This window comes from Chroicocephalus ridibundus, chromosome 2, assembly GCF_963924245.1.
Source record: "Chroicocephalus ridibundus chromosome 2, bChrRid1.1, whole genome shotgun sequence".
NCBI classification, from domain to species: Eukaryota; Metazoa; Chordata; class Aves; order Charadriiformes; family Laridae; genus Chroicocephalus; species Chroicocephalus ridibundus.
Genome location: NC_086285.1, coordinates 176440 through 195550, shown reverse-complemented (window position 1 = coordinate 195550; position 19111 = coordinate 176440). Strand labels below are relative to the sequence as shown.

Genomic DNA, 19111 nt, shown 5'->3' with positions numbered 1-19111 from the left:
GTAACCAGTCCAGCAGAGGGACATGAAGATGAATAGAGGGCTGGAGCCCCTCTGCTGTGAGGACAGGCTGAGAGCGTTGGGGGCGTTCAGCCTGGAGAAGAGAAGGCTCCAGAGAAACCTTATAGCCCCTTCCAGACCCTAAAGGGGGCTTGCAGGAAGTATGGGGAGGGACTCTGGACCAGGGAGTGTAATGATAGGATGAGGGGTAATGGTTTCAAACTGAAGGAGGGTAGATTTAGGTTGGATGTTAGGAAGAAACTCTTTACTGTGAGGGTGGTGAGGCAGTGGAACAGCTTGCCCAGGGAAGTTGTTGATGCCCCATCCCTGGAGGTGTTCAAGGCCAGGCTGGATGAGGCGTTGAGCAGCCTGATCTGGTGTGAGGTGCCTCTGCCTATGTCAGGGGGCTTGGAACTAGATGATCTCAGCAAGTTCACTGGTGACACAAAGCTGGCGGGGGGTGGCCGACACACTGGAAGGCCGTGCCACCATACAGAGAGACTTGGACAAGTTGGAGATTTGGGCAAAGAGGAACCTTATGAAATTCAATAAGGGCAAGCATAGGGTGCTGCACATGGGGAGGAATAACCCCATGCACCAGTACAGGTTGGGGGCTGACCTGCTGGAGAGCAGCTCGGTGGAAAGAGACCTGGGAGTCCTGGGGGACAACAGGATGCCCATGAGCCAGCAATGGGCCCCTGTGGCCAAAAAGGCCAATGGCATCCTGGGGGGCATCAAGAAGAGTGTGGCCAGCAGGTGGAGGGAGGTCATCCTCCGCCTCTACTCTGCCTTGGTGAGGCCGCACCTGGAGCACTGGGTCCAATTCTGGGCTCCCCGGTTCAAGAGGGACAGGGAACTGCTGGAGAGGGGACAGCAAAGGGCTACCGAGATGATTAGGGGACGGGAACACCTCTCTTATGAAGAAAGACTGAGGGATTTGGGTCTCTTCAGGCTGGAAAAAAGACGACTGAGGGGGGACCTTATCAACACTTACAAATACTGAAAGGGGGGGAGGGGCCAGGCTCTTCTCAGTGGTGCCCAGTGACAGGACAAGAGGTAACGGGCACAAACTTGACCATGGGAAGTTGCATCTCAACACGAGGAGGAACTTCTTTCCCCTGAGGGTGGCAGAGCCCTGGCACAGGCTGCCCAGAGAGGTGGGGGAGTCTCCAACTCTGGAGACATCCCAAACCCGCCTGGAGGCGTTCCTGTGCCACCTGCTGTGGGTGACCCTGCTCTGGCAGGGGGTTGGACTGGGTGATCTCCAGAGGGCCCTTCCAACCCTACGATTCTATGATTCTATGATCTTTAAGGTCCCTTCCAACCTGAAACATTCTATGATTCTATGATAAGCGCAGTTCCATTGGCCCGGCGCAGACATCTATCCCCTCACCTTTGCTTTTCCTCTTTGCAGTGAAGGTAAATAATATTGTCTTCACTTTGAGAGCAGAGACATTCAGGCGCCCAGGAATGGAGTAATAGTTAATGATATTATGTTCCATGATTTTTGACTGTAGAAGCATTATTCAGACGCAATGCATGTCTAGCATTAGCTTTTGTCTTCCTAGTAATTTCTTTTTTTTTTTCAGATACAAATCAGAGGAAGTAGAGATAGTTAAGCCAAATGTTTCGTTACAGTGTTACATATAAGTTAAAGATGTACATATAGTTAAAAGATGTCCCTCCTTATTGCAGGGGGGACCTTTAAAGGTCCCTTCCAACCCAACATATTCTATGATTCCATGATAAGTACCACCTAGCGACAGCACCGTTCACAGATTTGCACATTGTGGTAGCTTTCACTTATTTTCCTACCCACTTCTGTATTATTTATCTCTCTGTATAAAACCAGTGGGAATGGTAAGATTTCTTTGATATCATAGATTCATGTACTACTTCTTCTGGGGCTCAAAGCTCTCTCTGAGGAAAGCTGCTGTTTGTGTACAGTCACCAAAGACCTCAAGAGGTCACGTAGTGCAGAGGTGGCCAGTATGTATTTCTTGACCAGTTCAGGCTCCTGAGACAGGCTACATCACTTGGTCAGCAGTAGAGCTGTGCTGTCACTGAGGCTACAGAGTAATCTGAATCCTTGGATGCAGGAGGAAATACATGGAAGGAGATATCAGATGACAGAATCAGTGCAGTGATGAATAATGGGGAAGGTTATATATACCAGCCAATTTGGACTATTTATGTAGTTGATTTATATGTTAGGTTTCTTTTATACCCCCAGTTTTTTGGTGGAGTAATACACGAGGATCATATATTGAGAAACAAACATAGGTGAATTTGTACAGAAAGAGTAGTTGTAAATGGGCTTTGGGATTGTGGTGGTAAAGGAATAAAAACAGGGTCCTAGAACGACGCCATTCTACGGAGACTACTGCATATTACTGTAATACAGGTTCCATTTCAAGTATCTGTACTTCAAGAAGGCTGATGGAATATGAAAAAGTGTTCAGAAAAGATGTATGAAGAAATTAAAGATGTAGTTAATAGAATTTGTAGTGAGCAACCACAAGGACTCACTGTATTTCATTGACTCAGGAGAGGTTGACAGAGGGATTTTGTTCTGATCTTAAGGAATCTAAATGGGGAAGATAGTTTGCAAGGCCATTTTATAGGAAGACATGGATTTCTAGTCTGATATGCGTAACACAGGTAAGCATTGTCTCTTGCTTTATGTGACTTTAGGAATTATTGCTGCTGCTGCCATTAGTTGAAGTATGTGGCCACACACAGCCCAGGAAGTCTTGGTAAGGTGAAAAAGTCCTGTCTGGGAGCTATATACTACACTATGTAGTACAGTAGTGAAATTCAAACAGGAAGTAAGGCATAGTTTTACAAGGACAATTAAACAGTGGAAGAAAAGATGTCAGGACACAGTAGATCCTAGATCGTTGTGATTCCTTAAATCAGGATTGCATGACTTTCCAGCATCTTTATACCTTTTAAGTTACAGTAAATTCTGTGAAGAATCTGTTGAGTGAGGGATTGTTGGTTGGTGCTCTGGGGGCAGCTGTCCCGGATCACATCATGGGTATCACACAATATTTTGATAGTGGCTGAGAGTAACTTTAAGGAGGAGTATGAAAACAGGGGAGGAATATGATGGTACTCAGCCCTAGATACTCTCCTGGGGTGAGCCAGAGGTATAGCATAGAAATGGTGCCACTGTATATAAGATAATTGTTGTAAGAGGCCTTCTCCCCTGAGAGTCTGTGTGAGCATTTCCTTCAGATAATTAGTATCTCTGGGAGTTTCTGAAGTACAAAAATTTAAATGTATGCTTGGAATAATTTATTGGACTTCATGTTTCGCAGGCTGAGTGTTTGTGTGCAGGCACTTAAAGTGGGTCCCTTTTGATCTGTTTTATCCTTCCCAAGGGCGCTCTGCACCACGTACTTCCCCCCTCAGTCTCCATTCCCTCACTTACTTGCAAGCTGTTACCACCTCTCATAACATACGGGGCTGTTATCCTTCCCCACCAGGTTGGCAAGCCTGTGGCCAAAGATGCTCCTGCACCATGTTGTCAAATGAATCCTGTCTCGTGCTAGCAGTTCTCATTCCTCAAAGAGAGAACCATGGTCACACAAGCCAAAGCTCTGTCTGTGACATAGTCACACAGCTAGTTGTTAACTTGCAGGATAAATCTGCTCCTGCTCGAGCCTTCCCCTGCACCTGTAAGGTCAGGAAGATTACCTGGGGTGCCATGTCCTTCACCTTTCCCCCAGGTCTCTGTTGTCCCTCTTGATTTGCTCCTGGACTCCCTAGGCAGTGTTGTCATTCACATGTGGATAAGCAGCAAGGGGTGATGGTTCAAGGCCTGGACAAGCCTCGTTAGTCTCCCTACAACAACCTGGATCAGGGTCCCTAGTTAAGAACAAACCTTCTGTGACAACATGTCTGGCTGGCAGATGATTGCCTCCATCCCCTGCAGAAGAGAAGCCACTTGCCGTTTTCTGTGGTTGTTAATGCATGGTTTAGCCCAGGTGGCTCTAAAGCCTCCCTTAGGCTTACAGCTCTTACACCCGTACTGGAGGGCAGTAGTGAACGCAGCTGTGGGAGGTGCACACAGGTAGAGGAACTCCTCTGCCTGGTTGCAGAGCTCTGAGAGGGGGTGAGTAGGTTGAGGAGTATCAGGGAATCTGAGAGAGCCAGACTGCTGGAATTGTACCCTACCTTAGAATCATAGCATAGTTTGGGTTGGAAGGGACCTCTAAAGTCCAACCACCCTGCTATAAGCAAGGACATCTTCAACTAGATCAGGTTGCTCAGAGCCCCATCCCTCCTGACCTTGAATGTTTCCAGTGACGGGGCATCTACCACCTCCCTGGGCAACCTGGGCCAGGGTTTCATCACCCTCTTTTAGATTAAAACCATTAGCCCTTGTTTTACTGCAACAGACCCTTCTAAAAAGTTTGTGCTCATCTTTCTTATAAGCCCCATTTAAGTACTGAAAGGCCCCAATAAAGTCTCCCCAGAGCCTTCTCTTCTCCAGGCTGAACACCCCCAACTCTCTCTGCCTGTCCTCACAGCAGAGGGGCTCCAGCCCTCAGATCATTTTTGTGGCCCTCCTCTGGACGTAATCCAACAGGTCCGTGTCTCTCCTGCGCTAAGGGCTCCAGAGCTGGATGCAGTAACTGGACTGCCTTCCTTGGGACAGGCTTGCCAGGCAGACAGTTTAGTTCCACCTCAACACGAGGAGGAACTTCTTTCCCCTGAGGGTGGCAGAGCCCTGGCACGGGCTGCCCAGAGAGGTGGGGGAGTCTCCACCTCTGGAGACATCCCAAACCTGCCTGGACGCGTCCCTGTGCCACCTGCTGTGGGTGACCCTGCTCTGGCCGGGGGTGGGACTGGATGGTCTCCAGAGGGCCCTTCCAACTCTATGATACGGAGGATTGCCTGTCCTCTCTCTACCTGGCTAAACTTAAGGGACCACCTGGCAGTGACTTCAGGGATAGGGGGCAACGGTGACAAGTTCCTGCCTGGCACAGCAGGCATGTCTCCTCAGTGACTACCCCACCTTCCCAGGTCCCCTTGCATGGTAGGTACAAGGCTCTGCAGGTGGAACGGAGGAATGGTGAGCATGATGGTTCATCTGGGTTGGAGGTGTCACTGAGGTTAAGTCGGTCTCTGCCCTGCATCGAAACTGCTTCTATAGAAAAAAAAAGACGGTCTGTTGTCATATCTCCTCCACGGCAGCCTGAGGAAGGTTTCTCTAGGCCTGTGGGGCTGCTGCGGCATGGCGGCGGTGCCGACCCGGCGAGATCCCGCTCCGCGGAGCTCCCCAGCGGTGAGATCCCGCACTGCGGAGCCCCCGTCAGCGGCCCGGCGCGGCCGCCGCCGAGGGGCCGTAGGGAACCGCCGGGCGCGGCGGCGGCGGTGCCGTGAGGGCCCAGCTCGGAAGCAGGGCGGGAAGCCGCCGCCCTGTGCCTACGCCGCCGTCCCGCGCTGCCGCCCCAGGCCTCGTCTGCGCAGGGCCCTTTCGCTTCACAAACGTGTGTTCTGTTTAGAAATAGTGGGAGAAGACGGAGGAGAGATGGACGCTGGCTTTGGCAGCCAGCTTTTCTCGAAGTACAGATCAATACCACAGGAAACCCATGGAGAGGAAGGAATTTGTTTTACTGCAGCTTAGGTCAGTGAGAGTGAATGGGAAGACTTCCAGGCATACAGAGGTGTTTAGGTCGGTCATTATTGCTGATATCAAACCCAGATATTAGGAATAATCTGACATATCAAAATGCTTAAAACAGGTTCTGAAAAATAGGAATGAGGAGAATGATTGACATTCTTGGGGGGGTGGGTGATTATGCCTATGTAAAGCTCCTTATGATATTAAAGATGCTGAAATGCTTTGGGCACAATGTTCACCAGCCTCAAAAAGCAGTGACTGTCTCCTCGGCAACAGGAAAGGCATATGTCTGTTCCCATGGAGATGTACTGTGAAGGCTTCACAGGGAAGATTCTGTTCAGAGCTCAACAGCGCAGGCTCCAAGCTCTTTGTTGCTTGTACCTGAAGCGGAGGCTGTCGGCATGTTCAGGTGCTCTGATCCCACAGCTGACGAGGGGTGAGCTGCGAATAGTGTGGTGCTGTTCTGGCTCCCTGTATAAAACAGATTAACTGTGCGCTATTGTTCCCATTTTAGGAGTTCCTTCCTCAGTCACTAATTGCCAGCATTGAAGACTTCTTTGCAGCTCTTCGTTAGGAAAGCAGTATTCTTGCTAGCCAGAGAGGCATCAGAGAGTTTTTGATATTAATTCTTTCACAGGAGTGGACAGAGAAATCTGAAAAACAGAAATCTCAGCAGTCCTTTTTGATGTCTAAAAGGAGAACTGTATAGAAGCACTGACAGGTCTACCTGCACTAGATCCACCAAATAAGAAACCGCTAATACAGTAAACAAATTATATATAATAGGCACCACTTTTTTAAACCCATTGCGATGCTATTCTAAGAAAGCAAACGTCTATTTATCAGGGACCAGAAGTAGGATCCGAGCATGGTTTGATCTTTTTCTTTTAAAATATGAGGTGTGGGATGCAGAAGCGCTAGTGGAACAGTAATCATTTCAAAGTGATGGACTGGAAAAATTATTTTAGAACCAGCATTTTGTATGCATTCTGTGATTTCTTATGTATCTATTATGTATAGGTATTACTAAGCAGTGTGTTTGTTCTTTTGTTCTGAAGTTTTTTCATCAACAGCCTCCTTTTCATTACAGTAGCTTCTTCATAGACCTGCATTAAGGGACAGTAAAAAGAAGTGCACTATTTACCTTCATTATCATACTGGTTTGCGCCCAATACCTGCCTTCTAAGGTTAAAAAAAAAAAAAAAAGGCATTTTCAGTCACTACTCCCAAACTGGCCTCTCTGATCCTTGATTCTTCTCCCTGTCTCTGCACCCTATAATTTTGCTCTGCTTGCAAAGAAAGAGCAGCTAGGTCTGCATGTATGTTTCCAGGTAAGGGCATTCCAGGTGTTTTATCATTGCCTTTCTGCTGTCAGTCTCCATTCCATGGTTCCTCATGTGAATCTACTGCATGTTAATTGGGCCTGTATTTCAGTTACTTACAATGCTTAAATCTTTCCTGAGTAGAATCATAAAATCTTAGAATGGTTGAGGTTGAGAGGGACCTTTGGCAGTCGTGTGGTCCAGCCTCCCTCCTGGAAGTTGGGTCAGCTACAGCAACTTGCTGAGTACCAAGGTCAGTGAAGTTTTGAATATCTTTAGGGATGGAGTTAAGTTGCTCTCTGGGCAACCTGTTCTAAGTAAAAAAACTGTTCACCTGTTCACAGTAAAAAAACTTTTCTTGTGTGTAAATGACATTTCCTGTATTTCATTTTGTGCTAATTGCCTCTAGTCATGTCAGTAGGTGCCATTGAGAACAGTCGGGCTCTGTCTTATCTACACCCTGCCATCAGGTATTTACACACATTGACAAGATACCCCCTGAGCCTTCTCATCTCCATGCTAAAAAAATCCCATCTCTCTCAGCCTTGCCTTGTTATGATAGATGCTTCCGTCCCTTAACCATCCTTGTGAGCACTCGCTCCAGTACTTCCATCCATCTTGTACTGGAGAGCCCAGAACTGGACACAGCACTCCAGATGCCGTATCACCAGTGGCAAGTAGAGGAGAAGGATCACCTCCCTTGACCTGCTGGTAATGTTCTTCCTAGTGCAGCTCAGGATGTTGCTGGCCTCCTTTGCTGCAAGGGAACGTTGCTGGATGATCTTCAATTTACTGCTCACCAGGACCCCCTGTTCTTTTTCTGCAAAGCTGACTTCCAGCCAGTCATCCCTTGGCCTGTCCTGGTGCACGAGTACAATTTCTCCTTTGCAAATTCATGCTGAATACTCTCAGTCATCTTGTGCTTCATGTGTTGGAAATGGTTTCCAGGAGGATGTGCTTCATTCCCCTCCCTAGAATTGAGGTGAGGCTGAACGACCTGTTTTTTTCCCAGTTCCTTCTTCTTCCTCTTCTTGAAGATAGAAGTGACCTTTGCTTTCTTCTGGTCCTCAGGAACTCTCCCAGTCTCCGTGAGTGTTCAAAGCTAATTGAGAGGTGTCTCACAATAACATTGGCTAACTCCTGTAGCACTTGTGGGTACATTCTGCCAGGTCCTATGGACTACTCTGTGTCCAGTTCATTTAATTTTTCCCTAACCATGTCTTCCTCCGCTGAGGGCAAGTCTTCCTTGCTCCAGACTTTCTTACTGCCCTCAGGAGCCTGGGATTCCTGATGGTTGATCTTGCCAGTAAAGGAGGAGGCAAAAAAGGCATTCAGTACTTCAGAATTATCTATGTTCTTTCTCAGCAAGTCCCCTTCCCCGTTCAGCAGTAAGCCCACATTTTCCCATGTCTTTCTTTTGCTGCTGAGGTACTTGTAAAAGCCTTTCTATCTGCCCTTCCTGTTCCTCGTCAGATTAAACACCAGGTGGGCTTTTGTTATCCTAACCACATCCCTGCATGCTTGGACAGTGTCTGCATTCCTTCTGGGTCACCTGTCCCTGCTTCCATCTCTTGTATGCTTTCTTGTAATGCTTGAGCTCAGTCAGGAGCTCCTAGTTCATACATGCAGGCCTCCTGCTGCTTTTGCTTGATATCCTGCCTGTTGGCATGAACCAGTCTTGAATTTGGAGTAGGTGAACTTTGAAAATCAACCAGCTGTCCTGGAACCCTCTTCTTTCCAAGGCCGTAACTCATAGGATTCTTCCAAACAGATCCTTGAACAGGCCAAAGTCTGCTCTTCTGAAATCTTGGGCTGTGATCCTGTTTTCTGCAGTGCTCCATCCTTTCATGTTCCTGAACTCCTCCATGTCATGGTCCAGCCAAGGCTGCCCTGACCTTCACGTTCCTGACCAATTCTTCCTCGTTTATAAGAATCAGGTCCAGCAGAGCACCTCTCCATGTCTGCTCCTCGGTCGCCTGTGTTAGGAATGAATCTTCAATGTGCCCCAGAAGCTTCCTGGATTGCTTGTGTCCTGTTCTGTTATCCCTTCAGCAGATTGGGATCGTTAAAGTCTTCCATGAGGACCAGAGCCTGTGAACGTGAAGGTTATTCCTGCTGTCTGAGGTCTCTACATCTCCTAAGCAGGTGGTGGGGAGGAGACACCAACCATGACGCTACCCGTGTTGGTCTGCCTGCTAGTTTTGACCCATAAGCTCTCAGCAGATTCCCTGTTCATCCCAAGGTGGAGCTCCCCACACTCCAGCTGCACTCTCAGCTAAAGGGCAGCTCCCCCTCCTAAAGAGCTTGTGTCCATCCATCACAGCGCTCCAGTCGTGCAAGTTGTCAGCTACCTTAGAATTCAGTGCATGTTTAGGATGGGAAAGGAAACAGAGTGGCACTAACAGTGTGTAGATGATGGTGCAGCTTTCTGTGAGGGGAGGGCGGTGGACTATCAGTCTAGGAGCAGGTACTGCACCGTTGCTATAGGAATCAAGAGAATACGTCACATCTTCGTTAGTCTTAAGAGAGTGTCTCCTGTCCTCTAGGCAAGAGCAAAGGACTGAAAGAGCATTTGACTGATTCCTGCTCTCTTGCATGCTTTGCTGCAGGAAGGATCCTAACCATTTTTATTTTGTGAGACTGCAACAGGATCAGAAGCTGAAAGACTATTGTGTTAGTTATATGTGGTCTGTTCTTCACCAACTGCCAGACAGAATGGTCATTTTCTGAAGGTATTCTTCAGGGCTTTGTCTGGTTGGAAATGCCAGAGAGCTGTGTGCCATAAGCATGCAAGAGGGTTCACAGAACTGGTCCTTTGGTACAGAAATGGAGTTAACGTACAAAGGGGGAAATAGGCAAGAGCAATGGTAAGGTTTAAAATCAGGCCATAACAAGGAGAGGGGCGTAGGCCTGCACCTGATTCTTGATTAAATTATTTGTCATGAGGAATTGTGATTGTTGACTTCTTGCAGCGCTGTGGAAGAGGCGAGGTATCCTGGAGCACAGTGGCACGACAAATGTGTGGCAAAGCTGTCATAGGGTGGGGTAAAATCAGCAAATGGGTAAGACCAGTGGGATGCAGAAGTGGCACTTTCTTACTCCTGTGTTTGGCATTGCAGACAGTTTCAGCGCAAATTTTTGCCATCAGCATTCTGGATTTAATCAGAATTAAAAAAAAGTATTTGCCAAGTTCAGAAAAGACAGAATTGCGGTGTTGAGACATGCAATGGCAGGAGTTCGGGGAAAGGAAGGATTGACTCAAATAGCAGGAGGAGGAGGAGAAACTGGAAAAAAAAAAGGTAACTGTTAAGACAAAATCAGCTAGGTGGGAGAGTTGTTATAGATCAGATGGAGTAGGAAAATAATCAGTTACAGACAAAAGAAGCTTTTCTCAAGAGCAGAAATAGGACAAGCTTTTTTTTTTGTGTTGGAATTTTTTTTCCCCTGAGTATTCTGCTCCCTGTATTTCTTATGGTCGGAATATTAGGGGTTGAGCTTCCATTACATAAACTTTTCACTAATGTTTTAAGTTTGTTTTGTGCTTATTGAGACTAGGTGAAGATCCTACTCCAGATGAATATCCAAGATCTTAACTAAAGGAATTTAAGGAAGTAATTTCTAATTTTCTTGGTATCTCAGACTTATAACTAACAATTTAGAAAGCCTTTTTCTCTATAACCATAGCAGAGATTTTTGTCTTATTATTTGGCATCATATTTATAATTAACATTCAGTGTTGCGGTATCATATGTACATGTACTAGCTTGGTTGTAGCATCTGAGCGCTAGGGAATGTCTTTGAAGCATACTTACTTCCCAAGGGAGAACAGGGTAGTCAAAATCCTCCTCCAGTACGTTGTTTCTATGGTTTCAAGTTGCAGGCTGGGTATAAATTGATCCGAAAACAGGTGCCAGGGATGGGGTGCAGAGAGTAGGAATTTGGTGGCTATTCAAAACACGCGTAGCTAGACAGCTGGTGTGCCAGGTCCACTGCCTGTCAGGATGGCTCGCGCGCTCCATTCCACTGCGCTCTTTCCATTTCCATCTGTTAACTTCATTTGTAAACTGCAAAGGCCAGAGACTACATTGTTTTTATCTGCACCTCCGAGTACTCTCAGGCCCTAGGAACAACTGAGTACCAAGAACGGCAAGAACTGTGACAGATAATATGGCAGAGGGTACAACACGTAACTCCTCTCTCTCACAGTTAGCAGCCACACACAAACAGACCCCCCTGCTATTTCAGTTTTACCACTGTAAATTCTGTTTATTTTGCAAGGCGCTGAATGCCATAATGATCCAGCTTATATTTCTTCTGCCTGTGTTTCTTCTACATATGTTTTGAAGCCCATTTAACAACTTGTGCCACCATTGACATGCCTTGTCGTTTAGACATGTTTTTTTTCTGGGAGCATATGCAGTGTGTTACTGTGCACACTTTACGACTTCATGACCCCATTGCCAAGTGCAGCTTGTTGCTCTAAGCTGTAGTCTGCCAGCCTGGTGTGCCTGTGCTCTGGTGAGACAGGCAAGGAGACAAGCCACTGTATTGTGCTGGAGCCAGGCATTTTCCACTTTTGCAACACTCAGTTGCTCAAAAAGAGCCTCAGTTGAAAGCCCATTGTCCAGCTGAACCCCGAGTACCGTAATCGCATCTCTGTGTCATGAGCTGGAGTGCCTGGCATTTCCTTATTTCTGTGATTTCATAAATGTATTTAGGTACTAGGTGAACGTAACGCTGAAAAGATAAGAAAACCATCTTACCTGCTGCTGCAGACACAGCACAGTTCTTTCACTACAGGATTTATCTTCTACCACCTGCTGGAGTTTTTCCAGCCTAAATCTTCTGTCTAACATTTTAGGCCTGTTTGATTGCTTTTTAATTATTTTTTTGTTTTTATCCTCTGTTCTGACTGGCTGTGAAGCTTTTCCAAAATCTTCTCATTTGAGGATTTAATCTACATGTCTTTTACTTCCATCTTTTAGATCTTTGAAGATGGTAAAACAATCTGGATATTGCAGCCATCCTTGGAGTCCTTAGTTGTCACTTCCCTTCCACTTGCTTTTATCATTTGTTTATAACCTTTCAGTAATTTTTATTTTTCCCGGCAATTCCGTACAAATTATGTTCACGTTAAGAATTTCAGGCATATGATCATGTTTTACTACATTGCATTTAAGTTACATTTGCCATTTCCCACTGACTGCCATTTTCCAAAGTCATTGATGTTTGCTGTAATGATGTACCATTTGAGATTAACTTTGACTTTTTGGGGGGGTAGTCTGTTTGTAATTGTTGTAATTATTCTGCCAAATAAAATAATTTAAAAAGACACTTGGGCTTGTCTGGCAATGCAGTTTTCTTATGATCCCCAATATTATTTGTTGCTCTCAGTTCTTCCATTGCGCTCTAAGGCTGATGTGGTTGTAGTCACCTATTAATTGTTCTGCTAGTTTAGTTGAAATGGGAGGTGGATTTATTAGGCAGTCTGTGCCAAGATTGCTTTGTTTTCCTTCTTTGGTTATGTGCTTTCTGCAGTCTCCTAGTGCTTCCTAAGGCTGTTTCTCAGTTCTTATGTAGCTTTGCATAGTAATACATCCTTTAATCAGTATTTACTTATTGATTTGCTTAAACTATAAAGACTTTTCAAATGATTTTCAGTGAGAACAGGATATAATTCCTAGCATTATTAATATTGATCAAAATGGACTTTAAAAAATATTTTTTCCTGATAAAGAGAGAGGAAATCCTGTTGGTTTTCCTATAATACAGAAGGGCAAGAATACTCTAGGCAGTTGCATTAGTCTGAACCCAAGTCCATGCAAGGCTCAAGAATGGTTTTTGAAAGAGAAAATAACTGAGCATGAGGAGGGAGTAGATGGGATAAAAAAAGCAGTGTAAGTTTACTAACCTACTCTTTCTCAGATAGCTAATTTTCTACACAAAGGAAACAGTGTACATCTTATTTATCTAGACTTTAGTGAAGCCTTTGATATGGTGCTATCTGAAAATTTAGTTGGGACTGAGGAGACAGACAATAGAAGAACTGCAGGGTAGGTAAGGAGTTCAGTAGAGAAGACACAGAAGACACTGCATTTTCTTCAGGATTTGCCTTGGGATTGATGTCATTTAGTATTTTCAGTAATGCCCATGGCGCAAAAATAGGAACGGGAGTAATTAAATTTGTTGATGATACAAAATAGACAGGTATCGTTGAAGCAGAAGATAATAAGTTATATGGAAAGAACTGGATGATTCTGAAGACTATGCCAATAGAAATCAGATGATACCTGATGACAGTACAGTACATAGTCACGCATTTAAGGACTTGTAACAGGAATCAGCGCTCGGTTCTGTTTGCCCTCGTTCTAGACTGGTTCACTGTGACTGACATGGAAAGGGCTGACAGAATGATGGGATGTAGGCACTCGGTTTTAAGAGACCAAATAACAGCTTCATTTGTTTAGTCTCACAAAAGAGGAGTGAGTGTGGGTAGGACTGCTATGTATAAATGCTTCAAAGCATAAACATTAGACACAAAAGAAGAACCGTTAAGGGCAATGATGGTAAGAGAATACATGGGAATAGCCAGATATACTAAAAGAACATCCTTAGCCATTCAAAGAGCTCAGTTTTTTAGCAGCCGTCCCAAAGGAATACCAAGGTTTAAAGTGCTATGCAATAAATTTATGTCTGAAAGGGTTACATATGACATGGTTGCTATTGATGATACAACAGTGGACTTGCTGACCCAGTGGTTCCCCAATCTGTGTTGTCAATTAGTGATAGCAGGTGAATCCTTTATGATGCTCCCACGAAACACACCCCAAAGCCATTGTTCTAATCACCAAATATCATGAAGATACTTCTGCTTTTTGGACTAGGGGGCAGTAGGGTTGGGGGTAGTTGTTGGTAGGTCGCCTTCTCTATTCCCCCAGGATTCCCCACCAAGAATTCCTCCATTTCCTTCATTTTTTAAAAAAACAGAAATCCATACTCCCAACACAATCTGGCATCTTCTTTATTCTCCTTCCAGGACATGGAAGGAGTCCTTCCTTCCTACTAACTTCTCATACTTTGCAGCTCTGCTTTGGCCCGTGGCTAGAAAATGAGTGTTGTGGACTGCTGCCTGTAGCACACTGCTTCGTTGCTAAGACGATGTGAGAAGCCACACACAGGTGTCACGGCCCAAGCTGCAGGAAGTGGGTTTGGCGAGGATGGAAAAGTGGAGGCAGAGGCAGAGTAGGGCTAGACAGGGACAGGGTGTGTGATTATGTCACGCAGAATTGTGCAGAGCTGGGTAAAATATAGGTATGGTTGATATGGATGACTCATTGTTTTGTATCCTATAGTATTACATGTATTTTTCTCCATCTTTTGACATCACTGCTGTTGCCTTTGATTGCTTTTAAAATAATCAGGAGGTAAGTTTGTCATTATCTCTCTACCTCTGCAGAATAACGTTTGGAACCTCTGCAGAGACAAACACTTTTCTTTGCCTTCATTTCCTCTTTTTTGCCTTTATTTCAAGTCGTCTTTCTTTCTTTATGCGTGCTACAAATTGCTTATGGTATTTCTTCATTGCAGATAGATTTTAAAAACAGCTAGTGGAAAGGCCAAATGCAAAAACGTACTTCTATGAGACAGTGATGCAAGATGGTAGTTGAAGATAGGTGAGTCAAGGAGAGAGCAAAAAGCCACAGTTTAAAAGCTGTATGATGCTTAGGAAGTCTTAAAGGATACCTGACAGCAATCTGCATATGCAGAGTACTTATTCTTACACTGTTGTAGCAATCAGACCTGTATTTTTTCCAAAATAAAAAAAAAATAAGGGACCCTTTTTGATCGGCTTAAACTTGTTTGCATCATATCGGTGGAATCCATGAGGGGAAACCAGTCTGGATAGAAAAAAGCCTTATCTTTGTCTTAGGAAATTCCATACAGTTTCCATAGGGAAATAAGGCAAAAGGAACCTCTGGGAATCAGCTAGTTCCTTGTCCTGACCAAGTCAGAATCTACACCACCTACGTCACTCTGACAGATGCTTCTCTAACCTGTTCTTGGAAGGCAATGGAGATTCCCACCCAGCTGGACAAACTATCCCAGAACATCTCTACTTCTGCTGCTCTGCTCTTCTTTAATAGCTAATGTAAATCTTCCTGTGAGAAATTTCAGTCCATTATTTCTCACATTGTATGGGGAGCAGCTCGTCCCAGTATTTGCAGGAGCCTTTTGGATATCTGAACACTGTTATTTTTCTCTTTTTGGGCTTTACAGTTCTCGTCACGCTTACTGTTCTCCCCTGAACCATCTTGAATTCTCCCACACATATTTTCTCTGATGCACAGAGCCCCAAACTGCAAAGGACAGTCTGGTTGAGACATTAACGATTCATACCACAACAGAAGGATTACTTTGGAAGGGTTCCACAGCAATACGGGCAAAATTTAATTTTGCAGCCTCAAGGAAATGGTGAGCTGGGACTGCTTGTGCCCTGGAGAGGACAAGGGAAGGGGAAGAAGCAGAGACAAAATGCAGAGGAGAAAAAGAAGAATCTAGAGTGTTGTCGTCACTGCTTATGCTGCCACCAAGGGGATGAGAGAAGTGGGGCACCATTCAGTTACTGCTCTTCTGGGGGGGTTGTCTGCTTATTTTGTGTCAGTGTAGTACTGTTAACTCACATTCAGTTCATGATCTACTATATCCCCAAATATTTTTTCCAGAAAAAAACCCTACCTCTTCAGCCAGTTGATCTCCATCTTTTGATTATATAGTTGTTGATTTCTATCTTGATGTGGAACCTTGCACTATTTCCGATTAAATCATGTCCTGTTTTTTTCAAACCGTATCTCCAGCTTCAGGCGATTTTAATTTTAATCATGTCTCCTAGCCTACCTGTAACCCCTCCAAACCATATGTTGCTAGGAAATTTAATAAGCATGTTCTCTAGTTCATTATCCATATTGTTAATGAGAATATTGAGTAATTCTGAACTCAGGAACAAGTGGTCATTTCTTTAGATTAAGCAGAGCCTCAATCTTGGGATATTTGCTGCCTGTTTTTCAGTACCTTTTCTATGCCATATCGCATCAATTTCCAAAGCTGTTGAGAATATTTTACGTTTCGGTGAACAGAGTGCTGCTGACAAATGAAAATTGGCTGAGAGAAACCATGCCTCTTTAAGGCAACCAGTACCTTCATGTACTTCTCTAATTACCTGCAGATCAAAAAATCGAAAGCAGCTGCAAACATCTCCCCAAAACAACATCTTGATTCATATCTTTTCTAATGTGACCATCTTAGTTTAACAATCTTAAAAGCTTCAATAATAGCACAGAAGTAAAAACGAAACACATGAACTTGTGGGAGAAAAGGTGGCCTCTCAGAGCCCCAAGAGGAAGAATGTCAGCCTTTCCTGGAAATAAAGTGGGCTCGGAATATTGCGTAAAGTGAGAGGGAAGGGGAGCAGTGGAGGCATGAAGCCTTCAAGACCTGGTAGAGGAACAAAAGCGTTATGGAGCAAGTCCCGCACCACCAGCGTCTCCTGGACCGGCGATGGTCGGGAGATGCCAGGACACTGGGAGCAGCTGGGGAAGGCTTGCCTTGAGCCAGGCGCTTTTGAAAAGAACACAGGTGCTTATTTTCTACACTTTCATGAAAAAACATGTAGGGAAAATAGAAAAAAAGAAACATTTTCAAATAAAATTATATGATTTTTCTCTTAATTACATTCTGGCACTGTAACCTGCACCCGTTTGTGCTCAGGCATCACACAGTCGCTTTGTGGCGAGCGGGAGAATCGCAGGAAGCGGGTTTCATTGTCAGCCAGGTGATGCTGGGCAAGGCACTTCCATCCAATTGTGCCTTAGTTTCCATTTGCAAAACGAAGAGCTACTTCTGCTGATTTATTTTCTAAAGTTCTTGGAGAACTACAGTCATACTAAGAGCTGAGTTTTATTATTACATGATTCTTTTTTTTTACTTTCACTCATTCAGTCTGTGGCTACAGTGAGTCTGCCATTCCTTAGTTTTCAAGTGGCTGACCTTGTAATTTGATGTTCTTTTGAGGAAATCTCTTTATATAATGCCTATTAAGAACATCCAGATAGAATACAATACATATTGTAAGGTATTAAATTGAAATTCAGTAACACTTTGTAATACATCCTCCTGCTCCAGAAGGCAATAAAGCAGCCAGCTATTGATGGAGATGGGACCAACTGTAGCTCATTACTTTACCTGTAACTCATTAGAAAAATAAAGAAGCGCCTTCCCGGCTGCCCGGCACCGACGGGGTCACCGGGGGCGAGGCGTGTCCCGCCGCCCTAGGCGAGTGCGGGCCCGGCGCCGCTTGCCGCGTCCCCTGGTTGCCGCCGGCAACTGAACGTGCTGCCGCGGGACTCGCGGCACCTCTGCGCGGAGCCCGATTCTGCCTTGTCCTCCGCCTCCGACCCAGGGAGCCCAGCGGCCGCGGCCAGCAGTCCCGCGGCCCGTCCGGCGGCACCGCGCTCCGTCCCCGGCGGGGGCGCGGGCAGCTGGAACGCCCACCGCCTGCCCCGTCCGCGGCCCCGGCTCGCCGCGCGGCCCCGCACCTCTCCCTGCCATCGGCCTCCCCAGGGCGGCGGCCCGGCCCTGGCGGCGGCGCGGAAGGGGTTAAGGCCGCTCCCTCACGCGCGTCCGGCCATCTCCGCCCGCGCGTCCCCGCTAGGCCGCGGCTGACCTTCACGGGAGCCGTGCCGGGCATGCGCCGCCGAGCCCGGGGCCGCGGGGACCAGTGGTCCGCTGCGGTTCGGCCCGGCCCGGCCCGGCCCGGCCCGGCCCGGGGCCCGCGGCACCGCCCGGCCGCCGCCCGCCTGCGGCGCGGCCGGGACCGCGGCTGGCGCACGCCCTGCCCGTGCCGGGCGCGCCGTTGCCATTCGGTGCTGATGGTGCTGGCGGAGGAGCGCGGGGGGACACGAGGGGGGACTGCGCGCCGCGCCGCCGCCTGCAGCCGCGCCCCGCCGCCACGGGCCTGCCCGCGCCGCCGCGCCTCGGCGGGGCAGGGCCGGCGGGAGCATCCCGCCTCCCGCGCCGGGGCCGAGCCGGGGCTCGGAGGCCGCAGGGCGGCTCTGCCCGGAGCCCCGAGGGCTTGTCCGGTGCGGTGCGGGCGTCCGCACGCTCCCTGCGGGCAGTGGGAGCAGCGGCGCCTGCCCAGCCCCTTGTCGGTTGCCCCGCTGCGGGCAGAGCTGGCCCGGCCCCGGCAGCCGCAGGAGACCGCGGTCAGTGCAGTCCCAAAAGAAAACGCATGTTGTCCTGCCGGGAGCAGGGGAAAGGGCTCGCAAGATGGGAGCCAACATTTCTGTGTGCTTCTGGCATCGAAAAAAAATAATTGCAGATGCAGGCCCAGTGCCACTTTGCCAGACATGCTGACACATTGAGTCATGGAATCGTTTAGGTTGGAAAAGACCCTTAACGTCAAGTCCAACGGCTAGCCTAAGCCTACCAAGCCCACGTAGTAGTTTCATTCCAGATTACACGTGCTTTTAGAGCAAGTCAGCTAGACCCTCAGGAATAGCTCAGGCACTGAATAAGGCCACACTTGTATGGCATATTCCTTCTGAGGGACTGAGAGGGAGAGGGGGGACTGATAACAATGCCCACCCTCCCAAAATTTCTGTGATTCCCGTGGCTACTGCCACACAGCAGAGCTTGGATTGAGGTCACCCTAAATACTGGTGGAGGTTGTTGCCTTCATCCCCATGTGCAAAAGGCAGTATCATCTTTGTGGCTTGCTCTTTGCTGCTGGCTAATGCAGTATCTCTTCTGTGCTTGTTTTTATTACTGGTTGAGGGCAGAAATGTATTTATTTGTTTCGGATCTGATTCTCTTCTGTTTGCAGTCTTGCCAGAAAATTCATAGCCCCTAGACAAGAATTTCAAGCAGAGGAATAGAATAAGCCCCTCTCGTAACCTGGCAACATCTCGTCTATTGCTGCGTCAGGCAGACGGGGAAGCATCATCCCCTTGCAGGCAGCAGACAGGCGCGGAGCTGTGGGTGAGCAGGTCGGTGCCCCAGGCCGGCGCTGCCTGCTCTGCCATCATGGAGGAGGCAGTGTTGCTGCTCGCAGAATGGCCACCGCGCTGCCAGCACTGGGTGTTGTGCTGGCCAGTGGCCACCT

The 19111-nt window shown here is 47.0% G+C and overlaps 1 protein-coding gene across 6 annotated transcripts in view; it reads left to right on the top strand.

Annotated features, from left to right (window-relative positions):
* The window catches only part of SMARCD3 (SWI/SNF related, matrix associated, actin dependent regulator of chromatin, subfamily d, member 3), a 103947-nt gene that overhangs the window by 18197 nt on the left and 66639 nt on the right, over positions 1–19111 (top strand). The gene's annotated exons all lie outside the window — the stretch shown is intronic.